General features: G+C 40.7%; 1 protein-coding gene and 1 long non-coding RNA gene across 2 annotated transcripts in view; one reads left to right on the forward strand and one right to left on the reverse strand.

Annotated features, from left to right (window-relative positions):
* The window catches only part of CHRM2 (cholinergic receptor muscarinic 2), a 369,062-nt gene that overhangs the window by 299,534 nt on the left and 42,281 nt on the right, over positions 1-27,247 (forward strand). The gene's annotated exons all lie outside the window — the stretch shown is intronic.
* On the reverse strand, positions 6,754-7,733 carry LOC113911757. Its single transcript, XR_003516591.1, has 3 exons — positions 7,563-7,733; positions 7,413-7,464; positions 6,754-7,255 (listed from the first exon to the last, which is right to left on the reverse strand). It is a non-coding gene; the product is annotated as an uncharacterized LOC113911757 (long non-coding RNA).

Raw genomic sequence — 27,247 nt, forward strand, 5'->3', positions numbered from 1 at the left:
TCACACATGCCTTCAAGCCCCAAGATCAAACCATTTCTATTCAGCCAGTCAACATGAATAGAGTTTCTTATAAGCCCAGTGATTTAAACTAGAAGTACACTGCACTTCATTACATTCTGAATACTAATAAACTTCAGCTTTTCTTATTGTCTCTTGGCCCAAAGACAGAGGTTTTGACTTGAATGAAAATAGGTAGAATTTGATGTTGTTTTTGTGATTTACTCAGTGATCTGTAGAAAGAATGATCATAGTTTTCAATGGCCACGTAAATGAAGGTATCATCCTCATTGACTCAAACATACAGGTCCAAGACAGTTAGAATAACTTTAGAATTACAGAGAATTTAGGCTCTTATAAAAATTCATTTTTTCTCACTTTAATTCCTAGGATAGTTTTCAATGGCCACGTAAATGAAGGTATCATCCTCATTGACTCAAACATACAGGTCCAAGACAGTTAGAATAACTTTAGAATTACAGAGAATTTAGGCTCTTATAAAAATTCATTTTTTCTCACTTTAATTCCTAGGAATGAGCAAGAAGCCCAACTGAACGTAAGAATTAATTTCAGAATTTAGTAAAGCCGTGTTCTTTCTCAATAATTTTTTTGGATACGAAAGACTTTTCTGAGATCTATCTTGCATGTAGATTCGCTCTGTTATATAATACATTCATTGATCGTCACCTTTTTTACTCAATAAGCTAAAAATAAGAGATGAGGCAATGACTGATTGCAGTGGACTCTAGCTCCCAGGGTAGAGTCTAAGCAGTTTGAATTGACATTTGTGTCATTGTCAAAAACCAACCGCTTGCCATATCCATTGGTGTAAAACATAACATCTGGTTCCATATAATTAGGTTTTCAAGTTAGTTGATGAGAAAATGAGCCTTGTGCACTTATCCAAATGAAGAAGCATGAAGAATTTTCTTTTGATTGACATAAATATATGATACGAGGTTGAAAAATAGAGAAGCAGGTCTTGGAATCACACTCGACCTCAAACATGACCATTGAGTAGCACTTAGGGAAAACAGAGGACAAATTTTCTTTCATCACCATGCACGTGCTTGGTGATGACATTTCGGCATGAAGTGTCATGGGGGAGGATCTCCTGGGGTTGTTCTCTAGTTGCGTGTTTGTCTCAGAAATAAGAAGGAATCAAGCCCAATGGCTTCACGATGTTGAGTGCAGAAGCCTCGGCATTGGCATGGGCAGGGCTAGGAATGTCACTGGACCACGGGTCTTCACTGTTTGGGAGAGGGGAGTGGAGGGCATCGCTGGAGCTGGGAAGTGGCCCACTGGGCAGAATGGAGTTGAGTGACCTGGCCCTTGCTTCTGCCTCTTGTCAGGATCTGAATACTGTCTGCACACTACTCTGCAATAATCCATTGCTTGGAACGTGGCTCTGTCCTTAGAGTAACCCTGTGGAGCTGTTTAATGAGTAAATTCCAGTTCTGAGAGCAGGACCACTAGAGACAATGATTTAGTTGTGGGAAACTGCCTCCCTGGTTTCCTTTCACGGCATTCTCAAGTTCTGCTCCCATTTGAACTACACTTACTTGGCCATCGGCCATCATAGGCATCCACCTCCTGGTCCCCACAGGGAGGGGGGCGGCAGGAGAAGGGAAACCACCGCACAGGGCCTCTTAAAGAACAATGCAAATCCCATGACTCTTCCCTTTATGAGAAGGAGTCCTGTTTCCTTTTAGAAGAAGGACTATTTTCTCTCTCCTTTTCTAGATTTACACAGGTGTGGAGCCTATTGAAGTGTAATTTCATTCAGAGCTTCACTGGTTTTAATAACAATAATATGTACTTGAGTTAAACAGACTTGAGCTCAAGTTCTAGTTGTGCCCTTTTCAAGTTATGTAGATTTGGGAAATTAACCTCTTTTCAATGTTTCTTTATCTGTAAAATAAAGATAATATTTCTTTTCCCCAACTAATGGGTTGTGAAGACTAAATGGGAAAAAAATGCAAAAGGACTTTTTATAAGGTAGCATTCTGTATAAATGTTACTACATTTTCCTCTTTAAAATACAATTATGGGATTGAAATATCAAGTAAATACTATTAGACGTTCTTTAATTGGACTCTAAAAAAAATCAAAATAAGTATAGCAGGACTAACTACCTACATTTTCCAAGTGAGGAGACAGAACCTCATTAAGTTAAATGAATTAAGAAAAGGTCGTGCACCTGGTACAGTGGATGACTAAAGCTCACATTTTAGTGTATTTTAAATTGGCATTTGGGGAAGTTTCACAGGAGAAATTATACTTTCAGTGAAAACTAAGAATTGTGAAATGTAATATTTATTTAAATGAGTTCATAGCCAGTTATACAGCTATATCCACAGAACGTTGACTGTGTATCAGTGTTTGTCTAGGAACCAGGTCATTAGTTGGGTTTTGTTCTGTACTTGGTTCTTATGCTTTTTAATGCAGTTATTAATGGCTTAGAAGAAACCTAGGGGGAAAAAAAAACCTCAGGAAAAAAAATGGAATAGTTTTATAATTTGGAATCAGAAATCTAAGTACCACCAGTAGGTTTAAAAATGAGCCAAAACTAGATGGTATTCGAGATAATAAGTATAATATTTTACATAAATATTCTAAAAATAAACCAAATAAGAAGAAGTTTATAGCAGTTTGTATGAAAGAGTCACTTAGTTTGGTGACAAAACTCATCTATCTATGGTGTGATTCAGATGCTATAAAGCCATGAGTACAGTCTTAGAAAGTGACCTGAACGAGACGCCGTAACAGACCACTCCCCGAGAGGGAACCTTGTGTGGTGGCTAAGGATATAGATTCTGGAACCAGACTGATTGCCTGTTAAATCCTAGCTCTGTGACTCTCTTCCAGTTGGTGTGACTTTGGGAAAGTTACTCAATCTGCTTGTGCCTTAGTTTCTTCAACGGCAGAATGGAGTAAACAACAGTACGTGGCTTACGGAGTTTTAAGCATAGCTCAGGTGCTCAAAATGGAGCCTGGCACAAGTCTAGTTAACCATTATGATTACCAGTGCTAATTCTGAATCGCAAACTAAGAAAAGCACTCACAACCTGGAATATTTCCAGAGGAGACAGATAGGATGGCGTGAAGATAATAATTCAATACTATTTATTAAAGATTTTTTAAGCTCCAAATCATGAACTAAAAGCATTTGTATTTAATCCTTTCAAAAACCTTGGGGGTTAGGTATTATTATTTTTACATTGTGTATGAAACAAAGTGAATTAGAAAGGTTATATAACACAACCAGGAAATGATAAGATGTCTGCTTGACTTTGAAATACCTCTACCCGTTAAGTAATGCGCATTTGAGGATCAGCTGACACACGGAGGAAGTTTAACCTGGACAAGCTGAAGGGCTGTCAAGTAGAACAGGGGTTTGACCCTGCCCAGCTAATAATACAGTCCTACAGAAAGGCTCCAGGACAGGGCTCTAGTTCATCGCCTTATCTGCTCAGGCCTGGGTTTATTGCATTAACCTCTTATCTGAACTTCATACCACTAAGCTTTTCTTAGTACAGTTCATCCTGCATCCTGTTATGAGATTAATCTTCCAAAAATACTACCACTATTATATCAGCCTCCGGTTTAAAACCCTTCAGTGCTTCCTCCATGATATGCAAATAACGTCCAGATACCTTAACTTGGCATTCAGAATCTTGAGCTGCTTTCAACCAACATCTAAAATTGTTTACTTTTTTCATATTTTTAACATTTAAATTTAAATTCTTTAAATTTATTTTTAAAATTCTAGTATAGTTAACATGCAGTGTTTTATATATATATATATATTTTTTTTTTTTTTTTAAGATTTATTTACTTTAAAGAGAGAGCACAGGGGAGGGGGCAGAGGAAGAGAGAGTTCTTAGGCGGGCTCCTCGCTGAGCACTGAGTCTGACACAGGGCTCGTTCCCACAACCCCGAGATCACAACCCAAGCTGAAACCAAGAGTCGGATGCCTAACCGACTGTACCACCCAGGCACTCCTGCAGTGTTATATTAATTTCAGGTATACAGTATAATGATTCCCCAATTCTATACATTACTCAGTGTTCATCACGACAAGTTTACCCTTCACCTGTTAAGTGTACCCTCAATATCCCCTTCACCTATTTCACCCATCTCCCTACACTCCTCCCCTCTGGCAACCACCCATTTGTTCTCATGGATGGATCACAGTTGTTCTCACAGAGGGTATAATGCTAAGTGAAATAAGTCAGTCAGAGAAAGACAAATACCATATGATTTCACTCATGTGTGGAATTTAAGAAACAAAACAAGCAAAGAAAAGAAGAGAGAAAAGTATCATTTACTTCTAAGACCAAAAGTTGCCTAAGGCATAATGTAACCTTGCCCCGTGATTATCATATGAGGAAAATTTAGCTCCCAAAAGTTACAGCTAATTGAGAGAAGAGGGCAGATGATTATCCAGTTTCTATATTATTATTGCAAACAAGATGTTCAAACCAATGACAGTAACTGAAGCAAAGCAAAAGTACATTGACCTGGACAATATGGTAAACTTTCCACATACATTTCTTCCACTCAGAGAGAGGTTTGTCTTTTTTCCCCAGTTTTAAAAACTTCATTTTTTAGGAGCAGTTTTAGAGGCACAGCAAAATTGAGAGGAAGGTACAGAGATTACCTGTAAGTCCCCTGCCCGCTCCCATGCATAGCTTCCTTCATTATCAACCTCCCCCTCCAGACAGCACCTTACAATTGATGAACCTGCACCGGCATATCGTAATCACCCAAAGTTCATGGTTTATATGAGGGTTTGTTCACTGGTGGTGTATATGCTGTGGGTTTGGGTAAACACATACAGTTACGTATTCACCATTGTTGTATCATATAGACAGTATTTTTACTGCCCTAAAAATCCTCTGTCCACCTATCTATCCCTTAACCCCTACTCCCCAACCCCCGCAAACCGCCAGATTTTTTTTTTTTAAGATTTGTTTATTTATTTTAGAGGAGGGGGAGGGAGAAAGAAACCCAAGCGGACTCCGTGCTGAGCACAGAGCCTGACGCAGAACTTGATCTCACAACCTTGAGATCATGACCTGAGCCGAAACCAAGAGTCAAGAGGTTTAATCAACTGAGCCACCCAGGTGCCCCAACCATGGATCTTTTTACTGTCTCCATAGTTTTGCCTTTTCTCGAATGTCGTATAGTTGGAATCATACAATATATAGCCTTTTCAGATTGGCTTCTTCCACTTAGTAATATGCATTTTAAGTTTCCTTTGTCTTTTCATGGATTGAAGTTTGTGCTTTTACAATCTGTTATTAATGCCTTTCTGTAGCTTTTTTTTGAACCTATAAATACGTCTGGACTGATTTGCTGAAAACATATATATGTAACTCAAGGCAAAGTCAAGGTAAGTACCATGTTTGAGATTTTTTTTTTCTTTTTGTTTGATTTATTATTTGTCATTGTCATCTTTGAGCCCAGGGTAAGGATGGAGAGGTATCCTAGCAGTAGTGGGTGCTTCTCCACAGTTGCCAAAATACACTCATAGTTTAGAGAGACAAGTGCTGGTCCTGGAATCAAACAGTACAGTTTTAACACCTTGACTCTGTCCGTTTCTAGCTGTGTGACATTGGGCTAATAAGTACATTTCTTTGAGCCTCACTTTCCTAGGCCTAAACTTGGACCTTTGTAGCTTACTTTTTTTTTTTTTTTTTGGAATTACTTGCCATGTTTTATTTGTTCTAAACTAAAACTTGCTTGAGTTTTCAGTTCTCCTTGTCTATCTTATTTATCTACTTACTTATTTAGTATTGAAGTATAATTAATATACAGTGTTATATTAGTTTCAGGTGTACAATATGGTGATTCAGCAATTCTATACATCACCCAATGCTCATCATAACGAGGGTACTCTTAATCCCCTTCACCTGTTTCATTCATACCCCACCCACCCCACCTCTGGTAACTGCCAGTTTGTTCTTTGTATTTAAAAGTCTGGGTTTTTTTGCCTGTCTCTTTTTTCTTTGTTCATGTGTTTTGTTTCTTAAAATCCACATATGAGTGAAATTATATGGTATTTGTCTTTCTCTGACTGACTTTATTTCACCTAGCATAATACCTTCTAGGTCCATCCATGTTGATACAAATGGCAAGATTTTACTTTTATGGCTGAGTTATTCCACAATATACATATAAACACATCTTTATCTATTCATCTATATCCATAGAATGCATCTATGGATGGACATGGGTTGCTTGCATATCTTTGCTATATAATGTTTCAATAAATATAGGGTTGCAGGGCACCTGGGTGGCTCAGTTGGTTAAGCGCCTGCCTTTGGCTCAGGTCATGATCCTGGAGTCCCGGGATCGAGTCCCACATCGGGCTCCCTGCTCAGTGGGGGGGTCTGCTTCTCCTTCTCACTCTATGAGTACACTTGTGCTCTCTCTCTCTCAAATAAATAAATAAAAATCTTTAAAAAAATAAATATAGGGTTGCATATATCTTTTTGAATTAGTGTTTTTGTTTTCTCTGGGTAAATACCTATTAGTGGAATTACTGGATCATAAAGTAATTCTGTTTTTAATTTTTTGAGGACCCTTGTACCTGTTGGTGGGAATGCAAATTGGTGCAGCCACTGCGGAAAACACTATGGAGTTTCCTCAAAAAATTGAAAATGTATCTTACTTTTTTTTTAATTTTTATTGTTATGTTAATCACCATACATTACATCATTAGTTCTTTGTATCTTACTTTTTGAGGCTTGTGAGGTTTTATTGAAAAAATGAATTGAAAACACCTATTTAGCCTTTAGAGGCTGAGCTGAGTCTCAGGAGGAGGTGTCCTTGAGGGTACAAAGAGTCCAGCTATCCTTTGTAGCAATCTTTATTTTGAACACCTCGTATAGGTCTTGGCACATTACCCTAGTGAGATAATGACATAAAGAAATGCAATATTTAAGGTCTGTTGTTTTTCTCTCATCGGGACCCACTGTCATCTTCCTGAAGGTCCTCACCCTCTGGAAGCTGGAGCTGGAAATTTCCATGAGAAGACCCCCATCCAAATACACCACAGCAAGCTCTTTCTAACTTCTGCTTCATGTAATGGCAAAAACAGGCTCTTGCATCCTGGCAGCTTCCCGAAGCTCATCTTCCTCCATGCCTTAGGAAGTGCTCCTGGCCACTGGTCCTAGAGGACCAGCATCAGTCCTGTTACTCAAAATCAGTAACAAACAGGGACCCCTGCAGGACTCAGTGTTCAAAGTGCCTATTTTGAAAGATAAAACACATTTTAGTCAGGAAGCCCAAAGTGCCTCTCTCTCATTCTTCAGAACCCACATCCTTTCTCTGTGATGTCTGGCATTTTTAGTTCTCTTGTCCCTTTACCCTTTCATTTAACACATCACTCCTTGACAGAGGCTCACCTTCACTGTCGGGGAAGAATAACCCCAGGGCAGGCCGTTTGCTCATCATCCTCTGTAGGGAAGAGGAATGCAGAGAAATAATTTAGTTTTTCCCAAATCTCTTTATCCTCTTTGATTTTTCTCATGCTTTGCTGGTTTGCAGGCACTCACTGGGGCAGCCACAGACAATGCACTGGAGATTTTTGTTGTTGTTGTTGTTCTTTTCTTCTCTCTCTCTTTCTTTTTTTCTCTCCCTTCAAAATCTGTCTTTGTCCTTCACATCATTGTCTAACCTCTGTCAGAGTCTTCATGCCCAGCTATGAAATGCGATGTGTTCACATTTCCATTTTAATCATAGCCTCTGAGGGTTGGAAGGGAACTTGGAGGTCACCAAGCCCAGCTCACACAGGGTCTGTCTTCAGCTCATGTAACAGACAGGCATTTAGCCTTTCTGTGGACACTTCCAGTTTCGGGAAGCTCACTGTTTTGTACTGCAGCCCATCCCATTACGGGAGCACACCCGTCATCAGGGATCTTTCTTATTTTCAGCTGTCATCTGTCACCTGGTGACATCCAACCATTCCTGAGGTTGTATTGGAGCCATACAGAATAAATCTATCACCTCTTAGACATGTTCTCTCTTTTCATGTGCTCTTTTATTGTGTGCTTTCAATGATTCCTGATACAGTGTGGCCTCCTGATTTGTTTCTTTAATTTCTGGTGGAAACAGTTTAGCTTATGAATGCTGTTATTCCCCCCAAATTGAAAACAAAGTACACAATAGGAACATAAGTGAGATAGAATTTTTTGTTTCTTTTACTAATGCAGCCTAAGACCCTTTGCATTGTAATATGAATTCTTCAATTATGTTGCTCTATGCATCTATGATACAGGCTGTTACTACTAGGCTAGAAACAGACCCCAAGTTAATACTTCATTGACCAAAACTCATTTCCTCAATCAGTGATCTTTAACTTGGTATCTTCCAGGAACAAATATTTTAGGGCAAGAGGAAAAGAGTTTTGCGAAGACCAGCCCCCCCCCCCCCGCCCCCGCAAAAGGCAGCAGTAAGAACCAACAAGCTTTTCAAGGTAGTATCATGTTTTAAATTGATACAGTGTCAGATGATCTCACAGGAACTCAGCTAGAGAATGGAAGAGATTAAGATGGTCTGTGTGCTTACTTACAGAGAACCCAAGATATCTCAAACTACATTCCACAAAAGGAGAGAATGTGCATACTCACAAATACAAGCAAAAACACTGGCTAAGAGACTTCTTTTAGAGAGTTTAATACATATAAACAGCACCTTTTCATGTACACAAAAGGGGATATCTGGACTCCTATTTAAACACAAGGGCAGGATCAAGTTGAAAATCACACATAGCTCTGTGGCAGATAGGACTCTCAGGGTGGCAGAGTCCTCTCAGGGATGTGATTGTGGGCTTAGCAACCATGGCTACAGTAAGAGGACCAACATGACCCTCCAAGTTGGTTTTTTTCCATGGAAACAGGGGCCTCTGACAGCTGGGAATGAAGGAAGCTGGTAGAGAAGCAGTTGCACCTGCCAGACCACCGAGTAGGCTGTGCATTGAGAGATACCTGTGGGTAGGCATGGATTTGCGGGTACACATAAGCACAGAGAGAAGCTCAGAGAGAAGTATGCACAGAGTGGGCAGTGCAAGAAATGGTGGACATGTGGGTAGGGAGGGCTGGGCAGGAGAGAGGACAACTGGAAGAAAGGGAGGAATTAGGAAAACAAAAACATAACAGAAACCCCAATAAACCTTGACTTTGGTATCAGTCACATGTATAGTATGGAGACTCTTCCCAGAGACCTTCTCACCTCAATTTTTTAAGAACATTTTTCCTTGTTTTTATTAATATTAACTGTTACATTTCAGCAAACATTTATTGGGCACTTTGTTGTGGACCTGGCTAAAGGCTCGTTTATTTCCTATAGTATCTCAGTTAATCCTTAAAATTCGGTAATCCATTATGCTTTTGTTAGTGAAGATGACAGAGAGCAGAAAGGTTAAATAATTGTCCAAGATTATGCTTCTAGTAAGTCAAACCCAGCTTAGAAATAAGATCAAAGGAAAAAAAAAAAAAGAAAGAAAATCAAAGAGTTTAAGCACCATGACATGATGATATATGCTTATTCTTTCATGTTAACCCAAATGACCTCCAGGAGTCAGCTTAATTCTTCTGATCTTGCACAAATTGTATTATATGGAATGAAAAATAGCAATAGGTTGACATGGAAGGAGAACCAGAGTGGGAACTTTGACAGAGATTGTTGTCCCCTTCCTCCTAGCTAAATTCCTCTCAGGTAAATCATTCAACTCTTAGAATCAGTTGTCTCAGCCAGCAAATGGGAATAACAGCCTATCTCAGGGGTTTTCCTATAATCGAGTCATAAAATGCTTGTGAAGGTAAAAAGTAATGTATGAATGCAAAGCATCTGGGTCATGTAATCTCTCACAAGGCCAACAGGAACTTTGAGATTGGAAGCAAAATCCATGATATAAACTGATAAATTATATTAAGTATTGATTTGTAAAGCATTTTTGGAGCACCCACAAATCAGGTGTTGTGCGGAGCAAAAGGAGATACAGAGATATATAAGATATAGCTCTTCCCTCAAAAGGTTTATAGTCTAATAAAAAGCTTTTACTGGTATTAGCTGCTATATTTCAGAAAATTAATTTTATTTCCAGCATGTGTTTGTTTATGTGATAATAAATAGTACTAGTATTCTTGGATTTCTTGTGTGTGAAAACACAGGAAACTGAGATTTTTGGTCTTGGTTTTGGTTTGGTTTGATTTGTATCCACTCTAATACAGAGTATGTACCTTAGCTCAGTACCTCTACTTTTTCTGCTGTATTATATTCAAACTTACTACAAATAGAATGATGCTACTCATTTGTAAATATATCTATAAATCATTTGAATCTGGAGATGCATAGCAATTTTAAAATACTTACATAACAACCTACATTCAAGTGAAAGGCAGAAAGACGTGAAAATTTTTCTGGAGGAAGCAATTTTCTTCAAAAAGGAAGGAAAAGACCTCAAGGGCCACTCCCTGACTCTGTAGAACCCTTTGCATCACTCTTACCAGCTTCTTAGTTTTTAGTTAACAGACGCAGAGAATGATAAGCAGTAAAATTATTAGAGTTACTTTCCAAGATGGATGGTATGCCCAGGGTGGCAAAAGGTTTAATCACTAGACTCCTATTGAAATTCCTGCCCAAATAAAATCTGCCATTTTATGTCAGCCTAATGGTTTTTGCTTCTTATTCCCAGTGAAAACTTGAGCAAACCATCATTGTCCCAGCAGATTAACCTGAGGAAGGGTTCAGCCCATCTTATGTCTAAAGCCAGAAAGTAGCTGGAAAACCGTGAAATTACTCACTAGAAAAGCAGTTGAGGAGGATTTTTTTTTTTTTTAAGATGTGGAGGTGATTGAGAAGGAAAAAAATGAAAAACAGACATTTGATCAGAAAAAGGTATGTGTATGCCTCTTTTTCTTAAGTTCTACCATTTTCTCATGATCTAGGTATGGAGAGTATTAGAATGGTAGAAATAATGTTACAAATAGGATGTAAAATTGAGGAGAAAAACAATACAGTATTTGAGGTATTGGAGGTTTTTCTACTTGGATAATAACAACGGTTAATGTAGACATGCAGTAAAGTGATTATCAACTTAAGTAACAATACAGTCTTCTCCATGGAAAACTTACTATAGTTTTTTCATCATTGCTGGTTTGGCCTTCTGCCCAGGAGGCGTCTTCAGTTATGTCCTATACCAGTTAACCTGTCTAGAATTTCTGCTAAGGAGCTCTTCTTTTTTAAAGAAAATCATTTTTCCCCAGGATATTATCATTTATAATTTACAGATCAAGACACAGAGATCAAGGACCTTGAGGAGTCTGGAGTTGATGGGATCTGGTGGTGGGGTTGAGTGCCGAGAAGAGGCTTTCTGGCACAGAGTCAGGAGAAAAGATTGGGTATAACTGGAGAGAACTCAGTAGGTGGTGAAGGTGGATGACTAGGGCTTTCTCTATAGCCTTAGTTCCTGACAGTGTAAGAGACTAGAGACAATCATTAGAGTTTGGGGAAATTTGCAAAGAGTAGTGAAGGTTTGAAACAGCTATTGAGAGAGTTTGGATGGAGAGCTGATTCAGGAGAACCCTGGTGAGGTTGGGATCTTGTCTTACTCATGGTTCCAGTCCTCATGGTGGGTGATTGTCTGCAGCAGGGCAGTAGTTAACTCTGCCACGGGAGCAACTGGGACCTTTCCCAAGAAGGATTCTACAGAATAGTAAGGAACGAGTGATCCATGTCCACTAGTGGGTAAAGAAACAGACTATGGAGTATTGTCTAGATAGGGATGAAAATGAGGGAAGGAGGTTAGGGAGAAACTTATTAATTAGAAGGAAAATAGAGGGTCTAGTACGGATCTCTCTATAGTTAAGAAGATAGTGCATTGGAGGGAAAGGTAGTGAGCAAGAATACTAAGTTGGAGTCAGCGGAATATTAAAGTTTAAGATTTTAAAGATAGAATAATTCTGAGTTTTAACAAGTTCAAACTTGTGCCAAAGGGAATGGACCACTGAAACTAAGTGGAAATGAGGGCAAATGGAGTTGAAGAGGTCAAGGAAATGTTAATCTAGGACATTGGGTGGGTTAACTGTGTGGACATTTAAATCCCTCAAGGGGCTAGTGGGATCCGAAGTGTAGAAGAATATCATGCATCTAGAGCCAGAATCTTCTGAAAACATGGTTGGGTGTGCATGGATTTGGCTAAATGGAAATAGAAGGGTTAAATGGCAAGAATGTCAAGTTGTTTCTATTTGGTTATGAGTCTGAACAATGAAAGGAAGTGAGAAGTCTCTCCCACACACGCGCACAGAGAGGGAGAAGATGAACAGTCTACAGTGGATAATCCAGGGAAGTAGCATCCTTGGAGATGGGAAGCACAGGCTAGTCAGTTCACATGGATCCACGGAGTTTGCAGAGCAGGAAGAGAGGGGAGGAGAGCCATGGAAAGTAACAAAGGTGAAATGAAAGAGGGTGGTAACTGGAGGGACTATGATTTGAGTCAGCGATGAAGGACATCAACAAGTGGCAGGATAGGATTAGCCAACTGGAACAGTGATTTAAAGATGTGTCTGCACTTAGTCACACAGAGACACTGGGTGGTGTCCCCAGCAAGATGGCCTTTGTTGTCTGTGCTGCAAAGAGGCCTATATTACAGAAGGTAAAGAAGACAGATACGAATATTTACTGCACTGTAGACAAATTATGTCATCTAATCTTTATAATAACTCCCATATGTATGCATAATTATCCTCATTTTTTAAAAGATGAAGACACAGAATCTCAGAGAGGTAAAATAATTCTTTCAAGGTTATTAATGCCAACAAGTGCTTAGTATAAAACTCCAAACACAGGTTTGTCTGAACATTCTTTCTCTTGTACCAAGAATTAACATCTAGCTCTGGATCCATACTTTGCTCCAGATGAATCAGTTAATTTCTAAGTCTGATTCTTTATATCAAAAAAAAAAAAAATAGCAATAGTATCAACTTTTTCTAACACTGACTTCTTAAATGATCAAGAGAGATACTTGTAAAAACAGTCTGAAATACACATATAAAACTATACACGCATATATTAACTCCTTCACTCATGAGTGTACTCTTTTTTTTCTATCCTTAAATTCTTATGAATATAGGGAAATAACTCATTTATTCACTAACTTTAAGTGTAATCATGTTTCTATAGTATAAACCCCGACTGAAGAGTTACTAGATGTAGAAAATAGAAATGTTCACCTTTATAAGACTGAATTATTATTTTTTTTTAAGATTTTATTTATTTGACAGAGAGACACCGAGAGAGGGAACACAAGCAGGGGGAGTGGGAGAGGGAGAAGCAGGCTTCCCGCTGAGCAGGGAGCCCGATGTGAGGCTTGATCCCAGGACCCTGGGACCATGACCTGAGCCGAAGGCAGACGCTTAACGACTGAGCCACCCAGGTGCCCCAGACTGAATTATTTTCTAGAAGGGAAAATATCTCCAGCCATGTAGAAGGGATCATGTTCATGCACATTCTTTTGAGCACTTGATGTTGTAATGTTTTGTTGGTGGTGCCAATCTAGTGGTGGTAAAATGGTTTCTCACGGTGGTCTCCACTTGAATTTCTCTGACTGCTACTGAGCTGAGCATCTCTTTCTTTGTTCATTGGTTGTAAATGTTTCCTTTTCTATGAAATGCCGGTTAATATTTTTGCTCATTTATTGCCCTTTTCTATTAAGACCTTCTCATTTCATACATGTTGAGTTTGCAGCAAGAACATGAAATAAGGTTTCCACAGCCACACGGTAAATTGGTGTAAGAGCTCAAGCTAGGACTGAACTGGTCCAGTGCTTTGACACAAATCATGGTCTCCTTTCCACTGAGATCCCTCCTCCTGAAACGAGAGGGAGCACCTGAGTGAGGCTGTTAGCATGGAACCCTGTGGGATATCCAGCTAGGATGGTTCTTGTTACTTCAGCTTTATTCTTCCAACAGAAATGAAACAAAATGTGCCAGACACATCAATATCCAGGGAACCCTGTCAATTTTGATGATACATGGAATTTGTTGTAAAGCAACCACCGATACAGAAGTCCCAGTCTGGAGAGAGGTGGGGGTCAATGTAGATATGATTTGAAGCCTCGTGTAAGATATATGATAGGCATTAGACCAATGACAGTTGGAGCCACAAATATAAAATGTGACTTGCGAGAGAGGCTGGCCGGCTGGTCAGCGTTAGGTTTTATTACTGCAGCCTACTTCCCCTTTGTCTCGTGGTATTTATAACGTCCTTGAGAGTTTGTCATTCTCTCTGTTCTCACTGCGTATGAGAAAAGGGAGAGTGGGGAATTGGCATATGAGGAGACAGAGGGAAATGATTTTCTGTCATTTCCTAATGATATCCTCAAATAATAATTTGAGATCTGGAATGGAAGAACACTGTACAAGTGGAATATTTTAGTGAACTCACTCATTCCTCAATTCATTCATTCTCTCACTCCATCCCACCCTCCTCATTCATCATTTTAAGCACTAAATCATTTTGCTTGAACAATATGCTGAGTTGAGCTAGAGGGGATCACGTTTTTCTATTGAAATGGCATCCTGTGGTCTGTACACGGTCTTTGCCTTCCCACCTGCTATCAGTTTCTTGGGTTCTGCCCACCATCTTTCTTGCTTGCTCATTTCTTTCTCCTCCTTATTCAGTGGCTCTTAGATTGGAGAAAATATAGCATCCATGGAGCTTGTTGCATGCAACTGAGGTAATTCTCCTATGAGATACCCAGGGTCTGTGTCTGGGCTGACACCATGGATCTTCAGGGTGGTGGGAGCAGAACACTAGTCCTTGATAAGCCCCAGCACATGTTCTGTGAGATGAGCCTCATGCTGTGGGCTGATTTTCATGCCACGGGCAGAAGTAGATGTGAGGGCTTGTGGGGATGTGGAAAGAGAAGAGGGCGGACAGCCCACGGCAAACTTCTGAAGACATTCATTGATATCTTTCCAATATTTGGTACAGGACAAATAGTTCTTTGTTTCTAATATGACAGCTTAAAATACAATATTTGTAACTGTGCCTTGTTCTATCACTGCAGCATGCAAAATATTCCTCTCAAAGCAATACTTTAATTATCCTACCTCTCTCGTTTTTAATTCTTCATCCTTCCCTCCGCTGTTATTCCCAATTCTCTTTATTGAACTAGTATGAAGATCTTGTAATCCAGCCCTGTCATTCTAGAGAAGAGAAATTGGGGGCCAGGGGCTTTGTTCAGCTTGCTTAAGTTTTTAAATCCTGAAGCTCTGGTCTTCTGTCTTCTAGACTAGTATCCAGTACTCATCGTTTCCAGAGTTGATACTCTAGGAAACTCCCTTGCAGATGACACCTCCAGCAGCCTTGCAGACAGGCTCCGTTTTTTGTTGTTGTTGTTGAGTATTTGGAGACTGAGCTCCTAAATGCCCCAAGGGTTGTTGCCCCATACCGCTGACTTTATGGTATGGACACATGGACCTCGCAGAGACCTTATAGAGTCCTTATCCTCTGTGATATCTTACCAGAATGCAACTCAATACAAAGATAGCTTTTCTGGTATGCTTATTTTCTGGGATTCTCCAAAATCACAAATATCTTGGTTATATGAGGGGTTTACTCTATTTTACCCATCCTTAGGAACCCATATTTAGTAAAATGTCACATCAAACAGGACATTCAATTATGCCACATGCACAATAGTCCATTCAACAAATGCGATCTCTTTGAATACCAGTCATGTGCATTCAACTGAACGGCAGTGAAAATATAGAGGACAGATATGATTTTTATCCTCAGAGAGCTTATAGGCAGTGGCAGAAATGGATATGTAAACCAAAGCTTCAAACCCTGTGCCAGAGCAAGCATCATATATCCTAAGATTTAAAGAATGATCCAGTGTTTTCAGGCAGACGAAGCAAGCCGTAAGGCATGGCGGCATCAGAGAGGCAGTGCCTCTTGCTTGCTGGACCGCTCAGCATGGGTCCATCCACACTGCCCACAGGTGGTGGAGGCAGGAAAACTGAGGACAATCTAGGAAGCAGACTACTGCCTCAGGCACACACAATCTGCCTTTTCCTCTATCCAGTGTCCCACCCAGCCTCTCACCATGACGATGAGAGGGGAGCTTGGGCCGGAGCTGAACTAGTCAACTATGTAACAGGAAACAGATTGTGGTGGGGAAATGGCCTCTTGAACACGGGAGGGCCTCTGGAGCTCTGCTACTTGGATAAGTCAGAAGCTCGGTGTTCTTCCTTGATTGTAACTCAGTCTGTGGTAAGACTGGCAGGTTCCTAAACTACCAAAGTGGAGGAGGGAATGATCCAAGGCTACCCAGTTTGTCTCTCGTATTCTTTATTATACCCACATCTACATGTTTTCTCTCAGAATGTCATTAGTAAAAGCTGGTGACCTGTCTGAGCAAGTAAGCCAAGTACACGTTTAGTTTTGTGTGAAATCTCAAACTTTCAGCATTCTTTTACTTTGTGTTCATCTTCTTCTAGAATCAAAAGAATCATTCCACAATTCTGCCAGTTTCTCCCTCCATATTATCTGTCTTTCCATAAGATCCTGTAGACTTGTGTATTATCATCTACTAATTCAGCTTGTTTTATTTATTTCGACTAACCCTCGTGCACTTTCCTCTTCATAGTCAGTGGACTCCCTATATGAAGTCCCTTTCTGATTATTTTTCCCCATGAACCACAATGAGTTCATGGAACTCCAAACGACACAGGAAGACTGGAATGTAGGAAAAACACAAAAGACTTGAAAAGATAGGTGTGTTGGATATATTTTATTCTCCACTCTTTCACCTTACTTGGTGCTGCAGGAAGCTGCACCATACGGACCATCTCCATGGGTTCTCTGCTGCCAGTTGGGTTCAGCCGATGGGAGGAACCAGAAGATGATCAGAAGGCAAGAGAAGGGTTAGATTAGGGTATTCATTCCCTCACCTCTCCTCTGCCAGGGCACTATAGATTGCTGCATCCCTCTACTGAAGGCCAAAGTTCCAGTCAGGCAGCCCTTGCCACAGAGTTACATCGTGGTTCCACAAATCTCTTTCTTCTCTTCCTCCTCCAGGCCTAAGGATGTCAATGGACCCTGCTTGTACTGTACCCTAAGTACTGCACTTTCCTTTCTTGGTTCTCTTAGGGCATTCCCATAGATCTGTGTTGTAGGTGGTAGGATCTATGAGCCCGAGGCTCAGAATGGAAGTTCTAGGATAAAAGTATAATTGGCAGTTGACGTTGGAGATGGTGTGCAGAACAAGAAAGGAAAACGGCTGAGGAAAGAAGGTTAGAAAGTGCTCAGAGGTTCTCTAAGGGATGTTTCTCAGTGTTCTTGCCATATTATCCTCTCCCCTTTTTATCCATGAGTATTTCTGCCATTCAAGAATATATATACAATGGCCAAATCATAGCCATGGAAGAAATGAGTGATACTGGGGCGCCTGGGTGGCTCAGTTGGTTGGGCGACTGCCTTTGGCTCAGGTCATGATCCTGGCGTCCTGGGATCGAGTCCCGCATCGGGCTCCCTGCTCGGCGGGGAGTCTGCTTCTCCCTCTGACCCTCCCCCCCCCATGCTCGCTCTCTCTCTCTCTCTCTCTCAAATAAATAAATAAAATCTTAAAAAAAAAGAAGAAGAGATGAGTGATACTTTAATGGGCAAAAATAAAAATCTTTATTTTTTTTAAAGATTTTATTTATTTATTTGAGAGAGAGAGAATGAGAGACAGAGAGCACGAGAGGGAAGAGGGTCAGAGGGAGAAGCAGACTCCCCGCTGAGCAGGGAGCCCGATGCGGGACTCGATCCCGGGACTCCAGGATCATGACCTGAGCCGAAGGCAGTCGCTTAACCAACTGAGCCACCCAGGTGCCCAAAAATCTTTATTTTTTTTTAATTTTTTTAAAGGTTTATTTATTTTAGAGAGAGAGAGAGCAAGAGTGGGAGGGGGAGAGGGACAAAGAATCTCAAGCAGACTCCACACTAAGCATGGAGCCTGATGAGGGGCTTGATCCCATGACCCTGAGATCAGGACCTGAGCTGAAGCCAAGAGTCGGACACTCAACCGACTAGGCCACCCAGCTGCCCCAAAAGTAAAAATCTGTAAAAAAAATTTTCTTTGATATGTGACAGTCATGGCATATTTGAATCTGTATAATAACAAGTTTTATTATAAATTCTTTAACATGTGCTGTGTATTTATAGAAAGAAATGCTTTAGCTACTTTTCCCTAATAACATTTCTCACTGGATGCTTCAGTTGTTTTCTCCTTTTTATGGCACATTAATTTAAATGGAGCAGGCCCTGCTCTCTACGATAATTGTCATTTAGTTGGATGTTAATTATTTTCACAGGCAGAGTAACCACAGGATAAACCATTTTTCACAGTTTCCTTTATTGCTCCAGGAGTCCCAGTTTCCATTTAGCCATGAAAGTTTTAAACGTTTGTGATTTCTTTAATACTGACCAACTCCCCTTTTGAGAAAAACATTCACCTTTCCTCTCAATTTCTCATGACCAAATTCTAAAAATGTGCCCTGACTGCTTCCTTCACTAGCCAAGTCATTTGATACTCCAGTTTTCATAAATTATGTTCCTGGCGCAAATAATAATAATGTGAGTGAAAATGGCACTTTTCGTTACTTTTTGTTTTTAATGTTTCTACCTGGTACATGTTTACTTCCTTGGAATATTCCTGCCTTTAGTCTCTCACCTCCTACTTGACTCATTATTTCCTCAATGGCAAAGTCTCAGTTTCAATGGTAGAATAAAATGGGACACATTCTACTGAATGTAGCATGTCATTCATCAAATTTAAACTTGAGTTGTGTATCCACAGCCGTGATGGAACATGGTTCAGCTTCCCCATTTCACCCCCATGAGGAGTGTCTTGGCCTTTGTTTCCCCCTGTGTTCTTAAGAAGGCACATTGGCTCTGTCAAAATGTTAGAGTCCTAGAAAGTATGGCCACCGGTCTTAGCAGTTGGTTTTGTACACACACCAATATTTGGGAAATTCTTTATGCTCTTTGGTGCTTAGTTTTTTTATTGTTTTGGTTTTTAATATTATCATGAGACAAAATTGGTAACAATGAGGACCTGCTGGGGTGCCTGGATGGCTCCATCGGTTAAGCATCCAACTTGATTTCTGCTCAGATCATGATCTCGGAGTTGTAGGATCAACCCACATCAGGCTCCTCGCTCAGTGCAGAGTCTCCTTGTCCTTCTCCCTCTGCCTGCCCCCCCCCCGCTTGCTTGTTTGCTCTCTCTCTCTCAAATAAATGAATAAATAAAATCTTTAAAAAACAACAACAACGAGGACCTGCTCTTTTGATGCCTGAATTTCAACTTGGCATGTTAAACATATGTTATCTATGCAAAGTGTTATAAATCACCATATGAACACTAACTATGCTTGTATGCATATAGAATGAGTTTTTATTTTATATTTTATTGTAGTTGAATAAATGGGGATAATGCATCAACTGATGATTATTGGGCACCTATTCTCATCCCTATACTGCTCTTGGTGTTAGAATTAACTCAAAAGGAAAAATGTTTGGAATCTCTGTCCACTCTGATGTAGATTTTTGGTGGGAAAAGGAGAGATACTATAATTGTCATCATAGAGAGTAGAACTTAAAAAGATTTTTGAACAAGGGGGTGAGCTCGTGAAAAGAAGGAGTCTATTTCAGGATTCTGGAATAGCATAGAATATAGCATATGGCCTTTACGAGAAGAAAGAGAAAGGATTGTTAGTCAGTGGCTTTTTGTTTTGATTCTTCCTTAGTTTTTATGCATTCTTTTTATGTACTATTTCTTTTCTGTTTGAACTATTTTCTAGATTATCCTTAATATAAATGTACTGTTTAAGGGGAAATGCCAACTCTTAGTCATCTAGAAAAGCTGTTTCACTCTGACCTAAGATTAATGGGTATAGATAGTAACAAGAAGCGCAGATTGGAAATAGATCTGGTTTTGGAGTTCTCCATTACAGAACACCAATATATTAAATAGATATAAGTGGAGCTTATCAGTTGTAAAGGAGACAGGAAGCCTCTACCCACACCCCACCCCCTTGCCCAGTGGGTTTGAAAATTACTGATGTACTTCTTTTCTGTTGTTAGGCCATCTTCATATTAGCCTTTGTTATTAAATAAATGGGGACTGCTGACACATGAGCCTCAACTCAGATCCCTTTGCTTGTGGTTATATAGTTAGTTGCCAGGAGGGTTGTTTAATGTAAATGGAAGTAACAAATCAATGCAGGCAGGGAGCAGAGAGAGGGAATGGGACCATAAGAAGTGTTTTTCTTTTTCTTTTGTTCTTGCCACACCCATTTTACCAGAAGATATGTGCAAGCAGTAGCATGATGACCCCTTTTCCCACTGACCCTTTGGCAGACACTGGACATGTGCTACTTGGAGGCTATGTCTGGATGATGGGGGGGGTGAGCCCCGCGACCCACTGCCCAGGGGTTTCTCCATCCTCCAGGTCTCCTCACAGAGCACGTAATGGAAGAAGTCAGTATTTCGGCAACCATCTTGGCTGGCCCTATAGACCAAGTGCCAAAATTCCACTTTAATTTGTACTGAGTAGGCAAGTACATAAGCCAGGAACTCATGGGGGCAGGAAGCCAGGGCTTTGAATGGCCACTTCTATGCCTTTTCCAGCCCATCTTTGGAGGTAGCCCATTCCTGTCAACATGAAGGCTGTCATTGTGCTTCCCCCTCCCCCCGCCAAAATAGCTCTATTAAGTAAGGAACCAGGTAGTGTCACTATTGGCATGGCATTCAGTGGGTTCTGATTTCCAAGTTGTTGACTTACTACTGGTCCACTGATTTGATACTCTGCAAATGAACCAGAAGTACAGAATTAAACAAGCTGACAGAGACATAAGTCAGAGAAAGAAAATAAGTAAATTTATTTGCTTTGCAATGACATCCTTAATATTATGAAAAAACTGGATTATTCTTTTGGACTACCGCTTAGTGACACCCAAGAAATGAGTTAGGATCTCTGATGAATGAGGAGCTACCATGGGAAGACAAATATTTATCGGAGAAAAGCCACAAGGCATGTACCAGGACTGAGAGTCTCTGTATTTTTTTTCTTTGTAAGATTTATTCATCTATTTTGGTGAGAGAGAGAGAGCAGGAGGGAGGGGCAGAGGGAGAGGGAGAGAGAATCTCAAGCAAACTCCGCCCTCAGTGCAGAGCCCGACATGAGGCTCCATCCCACAACCCGAGATCATGACCTGAGCTGAAACCAAGAGTTGACACTCAACTGACTGAGCCAACCAGGTGCCCCCCAGTGTCTGTATTATATTAAACATCTAGTGTCTCATCACCCCTCAGTCAGTTGAAAAGGTTTTTGTTTGTTTGTTTGTTTGTTTACTGAATATATAAGATGTTTCGTAGAATTCTGAAACCAATTTAAAAATATTATGACCTCTCAGCAACTTTGGTTACTGTGTAAGAAATCTTCCTATCTAGATTAAAATGTCAAGATTTTATGAAAGCCCCATCTCTAATTAATCAAAACCTGTTATCAATTCAAGGATTAAATCAGTTCACTAGGAAATCAGGTTAATTTTTGTTATTTAATGAACAAAGCTAGACGTGTAATAACTAAATACTTGCCATTTGATCACCTGGTCTGGAAAAATAACAATTACTCCTTGTGGCGGCTTGATATAATGCAGTCTTTCAGTCTGGGGACACATCTTGAAACTGATGACACTGGTGTCATTTAAAAAAAAAAAAATTCTTCCATTTTTTTCTAGTGAGAATTTGGCAAATGATTAGTTAACAGCCTATTTGCATGCTGATGGGAATGAGCCAGGAGAGAGGGAGGAGGGAAGCTAGCAGAGACGTCCTGAGGTAGGTGAGCAAAGGTAGAACCTGCTGAACTGGGGAGACGTTGCCTGCAGCTGGAACACTGGGACTTCATCTCTGGTAGCAGCAGGCCAGGCAAAGCGTTGGGGCCCTGAGGCTCCTAGCTGTAAATGGCACAGTAGGAGCATGTGGACCTGTTCTTTAACTCCTCTGTGTTTTCTCATTGTAAGAACAAGGGACAAGGTCATTGCTGAAAGTGAGAACAGGTGAGGAAGTCCTGGGGCTCAGAAGAGACACGAATGACATGAAGTAGTCTTCTAATGGACATTAGATGTAGATGAGCCACCTGTCGTGTCCTTAATGGCTCTTCGATTGGCAGTAATGTTATTATTCCCAAGATGTAAGAATCAGTGTGTCTGTCTAGTCTGTCTAGTCTCCGTTGTTCCCTTGCCTTTGAAAGATGTCTGGAAAAGGGGCCAAGAGACTGTTTTTATGTTTGTGCTCTGGAGACCCTGAACCTCTTCTAGGGTAGGTGCTGACGGCACGTGAACCACACTGACCCAGGTCCTCGTCTGCCTTCCTCTCATCCCTTTCCTCTGCTCTTCCCTTCGCACCCCCTTTCTTCCACCTTCCTCTAAACCTCCTTTTCCATACGCCTTTCCTCGTCTTCCTCTCACAGTGTTCTCTCTACTTATCTTTCAGCTAAAAATAAAATTGAGATTTTACCCACCAATGAATTTATGTCACTTATAAATAAATCAATATACATCTACTGCTGGACTAATTTTTACATTGAAATATATCCCAAAGTGAATAAATAAAATATATCCCAAAATACAAATTTTAAAGGGGCCTATACCCTTCTGCCCGGGATAAGTGATTTGGGTGAGGGAGTAAAAAGGAATATGTTAAGATGAGGGTGCCTGAGGATGCGGGTCCCAACATCAGTTTCTAGGATTGCCAATCCTACAGGCTCCTTCTGACTCCCTCAGAGTGAAAATGGGGGCACTGATGACGGAGCTGTTAGGAGATCTTCACGGTGTCCCCGGAATGTGGAAGATGTGCTTAAACATGGGGCGCCTGGGTGGCTCAGTCGTTAAGCGTCTGCCTTCGGCCCAGGTCATGATCCCAGGGTCCTGGGAATCGAGTCCCGCATCGGGCTCCCTGCTCGGCAGGGAACCTGCTTATCCTTCTCTCTCCTTCTGCTTGTGCTCTCTCTGTCAAATACATAAAAATCTTAAAAAAAAAAAAAAAGGATGTGCTTAAACATGGTCAGAGACACCAGTGGCACATTTTTCTGGAAATTTTTTTGAAATGGATGATAAAGGACTAGAGCAAACAGTGAAAATGAAATTAAGGATGGGGGCTACCCCACCCCAGTTCCCGGACGCCTCATGTAGTAGAGTTACAGTCCCGGGGGTTCCGGAGCCTCCAGGTGCAGGAGAAGAGACAGCCCCCGAAGGACGGGAGCCGTGTGGCTGTGCTGGAGCCTGGCTCCCAAGCATCTGTGCCTCAGCCTGAGAGGAGTCGAAGGAGTGAGCTATTGCCAGTGGCCGAAGAGAGACAAAGCTGCTTCTCTGCAACCGGGTCTTAGGGGACAGCAAGGGCTGGAATAAAGTGGCTCACTGCCCTAGAAAACCACCCACATCACCCACGCAGAGACTGCCGTGTTAACCACGATCATGTCCACCATGTTGCCAGAAGCCCATGGAATGAGCCGGAAGCTAGGACTGCTTCTTACATAGTACAGGTGTAAAAAATCGTGCAAGAGGATCTCCTCCTCCCTCCTCCCCTTCTTCTGACACCCCCCCCCCCCACCCCAGAAGAGCAAGACTCAGGGCAAGGTGGGAAACCACGTCGCAGAGCCACAACACCTCACCCACTCTTTGCAAGGTGCTCGAGTAAGAAGGAGTCAAGTAGATCAAGACCCCACCCTACTCAGAAACTAGAGATACGGTTCCTGCTGGTGATGAGGGAGGTCTTCAAGTAGAGTGGTCATAGGAACTGAAAACATCTGGGATCTCCCTAAGATAACATTAAAGAGCAATTTGGCCAAGCATGACTGAGCCAATGGTTAACAAGATATTGACAGTTTCATGTTTCAAGCTCACTGTGTTATGCTCAATAAACCAATCACACAAGCACACACAAGCATACAAGTAAACTGAGCTTGGAACCAAACCTTCAAAATGACCGTCCTTTAAAATGTTACCCCAAGATACTTTCAAAATGATGTGTCTTCAACCAAGTTGCTTCCACTAAAAATATTTTCATTGTCTGTTTTTAAGGAAAGCAAACATGTTTCTGTTCAATTAATAAATATAAAAAGCGGTATTTTAAGATACTGTTTCTTTTATTTTTTCATTCTTTTAAGATTCACGATTTGGAGTATATTTTAATGTAAAATTGAGGGCAGTAGTAGATGTAAGGCTATTCATTTCTTTATAAATTATATAAGTTTATTGGTGAGTAAATTCTCAAACTTTTTAACTGAGAGAGGTATCTAGATACATTTTGTTAGAGGAAAGACGTAGGAAAAGGAGCCTAGAAAAGGAACACGAGAGGAAGTAGAAGGAAAGAAATGTGAAGATAAAGCAGAAAGGAACTCAGAGAAAGGCTGGCCAGTTATGGGGGAGGGAGGGATGGGGCAGGGAGAAGCAGAGTGAGGTGGGGAGAGGAGGGGTAAAATGAGGGTCACCATTGTTCATGTGACATCAGTACCATTCCCAGAAAAGGTTCAGGGTCCAGGGCACTCTTTCAGACACCTGTAGTAGAAGAACTAGAGGGTCTCAGACTACACTTAGGGGCATATAGCCACGTTTTAAAAACTTTGGAGTAACAATATTATTGTCAATTGAATGGGTGGTAGGGGATAGAGTGCTAGGGGAGAGGGGAAAAAAAATTTTAGGTAGATTTAGATAATCTCTAAATAAGAACAGAAAGCCAAGCCCTGGTCTTGAGGGTCATCCGTTAGGCCATTCATATTTAGAATGTGCAAACATCCTTGCGAGTCAAAGTTCATGGAGAAATATAATTTTTGGAAGAGTAAGAATTTCATTTACTTAGAATCGGTTTGGAAAATAACAGTACAAACTCACAAAGATATGCTTCACCTGCTAGAGCTTGGTATTGTACTGGGAATAAATAGGAGCACCTGGTTGCGAGATCCAGTAAAGGGCTCGTGAAAATCTACATTTATGCAAAGTAGTTTCTGTACTCCTGAGGGGCCGCCTCAAAGTGACTCAGAGTTCATTCACAGAAAAATAATTAAACCCCTGAAAGTCGACAAATATTTATTAAGGACTTGAAAGTATGCTCTATACTGTAGTGGGAATTATGATGAAGATACAGTCCTTAAAGATCTTATCCACTTGTGGGTAAATTGAAGATAGAAATGGCAACATAGGTGTGATACAGTTATGATTAAGAACTTATGCTAGTATTTACAAAGAGAGAATGCTAGCTGAACTTAATAGAACTGGATGAATGAGAGAAGGGAGCAGAAGTGTGATGGGGAAGAAAAGAGAGAGAAAATTACTTTGAGGCAAAACATTGTCCAAGTGTTCAAGAGGAGCGAAACAAAAATAAACAGGAGGGGAGAGAGCAGAAAGTTTAGACCAGAAGAAAAAAAAGAAAAAATGAAACAGGAATACCCAGAGTAATGGAGACCCCATGTGCCTAGTGCTCTTGCTTGTTCTCTTTACATTTCCCCTTAATTAATACATTTATTGAACAAGCATGCATCTCATCAGCACCAGGCATGGTGATAAAGAATGAAAAAAGAGAGTTAAAGAAAACATTTTCCCTACCTTGGAAGAACTTGCAATGCAGGGGAGTAAAGTAGTAAAGCGCCGGTTACATCGCAGTGGGTGACGGTGCTTTGCCTGAAAAAGGCAAATGGGAGCTCAGGAGGAAGTTAATGGACCTGCAAGATCCCTGTACTCCAGGATCTCCGATGTTTTGTTTTCAAGGATGAAAACCAAAGGAGGAACATGCTGAAATTAATGTATGACACTGACTTTTCTTTATTCAAGACACACTTCCCCACTAATCTAGTTTAGACAGATCAGCTGTGGTTCATCTGTTCTTACCTAGAGGCACGGTTTTGCGAACGGGGGATCTCAGCCCTGATTTCACGGAGGAATCACCTGACACTGATGCCTGGATCCCACGGCAGAACAATTAAATCAAAGTTACTTGGGCAGAACCTGGGCAAAGGCATTAATTAAAAAAACTTCTCCAGATGATTCTCATGTGTTTCTGGAGTTGAGAACCAGACACCTACATATAGACCTGAACAGACTCCTGCTATAGCAGTTTATCCAAGGTTTTTGACTTGGTCTCAGATGCTATAATGGAGACAGTCTCTTCTTTCGGTGGCACTTATGTCCTCTCTTGAACTTCCCCTTGCATACCGCATTGTTTGGTTGAGTCCATATGACATTTGGTCATTGATGAAATAGATTTTTTTTTTTTAATTTTTAGGGTGCCTGGGTGGCTCAGGTAGTGAAGTGTCTTCCTTTGGCTCAGGTCATGATCCCAGGATCCTGGGATCAAGCTCCACTCCCTGCTCTGCAGGAAGTCTGCTTCTCCCTCTCCACTGCCCCTCCCCCTACTAGTGCGCGCGCGCGCACGCGCTCTCTCTCTCTCTCTCTCTCTCTCTCTCTCATAGGTAAATAAAATCTTTAAAAGAAAAAATTAAATAGATTTTATTTGTGGAAAATTCTTGTTTTAAAAGTTTGGTTGTTTGCAGCTAGGCCATATATATTGGCCAAAATGTGGCTAGCCAAATAATTCTTTCTCAGGTGTATTTAAAAAAGTAAATTCTGGGGGCGCCTGGGTGGCTCAGTCATTAAGCATCTGCCTTCGGCTCAGGTCATGATCCCAGGGTCCTGGGATCGAGCCCCGCATCGGGCTCCCTGCTCGGCGGGAAGCCTGCTTCTCCCTCTTCCACTCCCCCTCCTTGTGTTCCCTCTCTCGCTGTGTCTCTCTGTGTCAAATTAATAAATAAAATCTTTTTTTAAAAAAAAGTAAATTCTGACAGTATGACATCTTCATGAGAATATAATTTTCAAATAATGTATTAATATCTGTTAATTACAATCTCTAAGAAATGGATAAATATATCTATATGTCAATATATATTTTTAAAGAGGATTTAGGAATAAATTGAGAACATTTCAATGAAATAATCTATATATCATTGCTATTTAACAGAAAACTTCTTCTCCAGCTTGTTCTCGTGCAGATTTTAACTCTTTCCCCTCTATAGATTTTAGAGGCAATGAAGACTAACCCAAATTGTGACATTCTATGACCTCTGTAAGCTTTTTGAATGCTGCCTGCATGTTTTGTATTGCGGTCTTCTGTCGGCGTTGGCAGCTGAAGGGCTGGAAGC

The sequence above is a fragment of the Zalophus californianus genome, chromosome 12 (genome assembly GCF_009762305.2).
Source record: "Zalophus californianus isolate mZalCal1 chromosome 12, mZalCal1.pri.v2, whole genome shotgun sequence".
NCBI lineage: Eukaryota > Metazoa > Chordata > Mammalia > Carnivora > Otariidae > Zalophus > Zalophus californianus.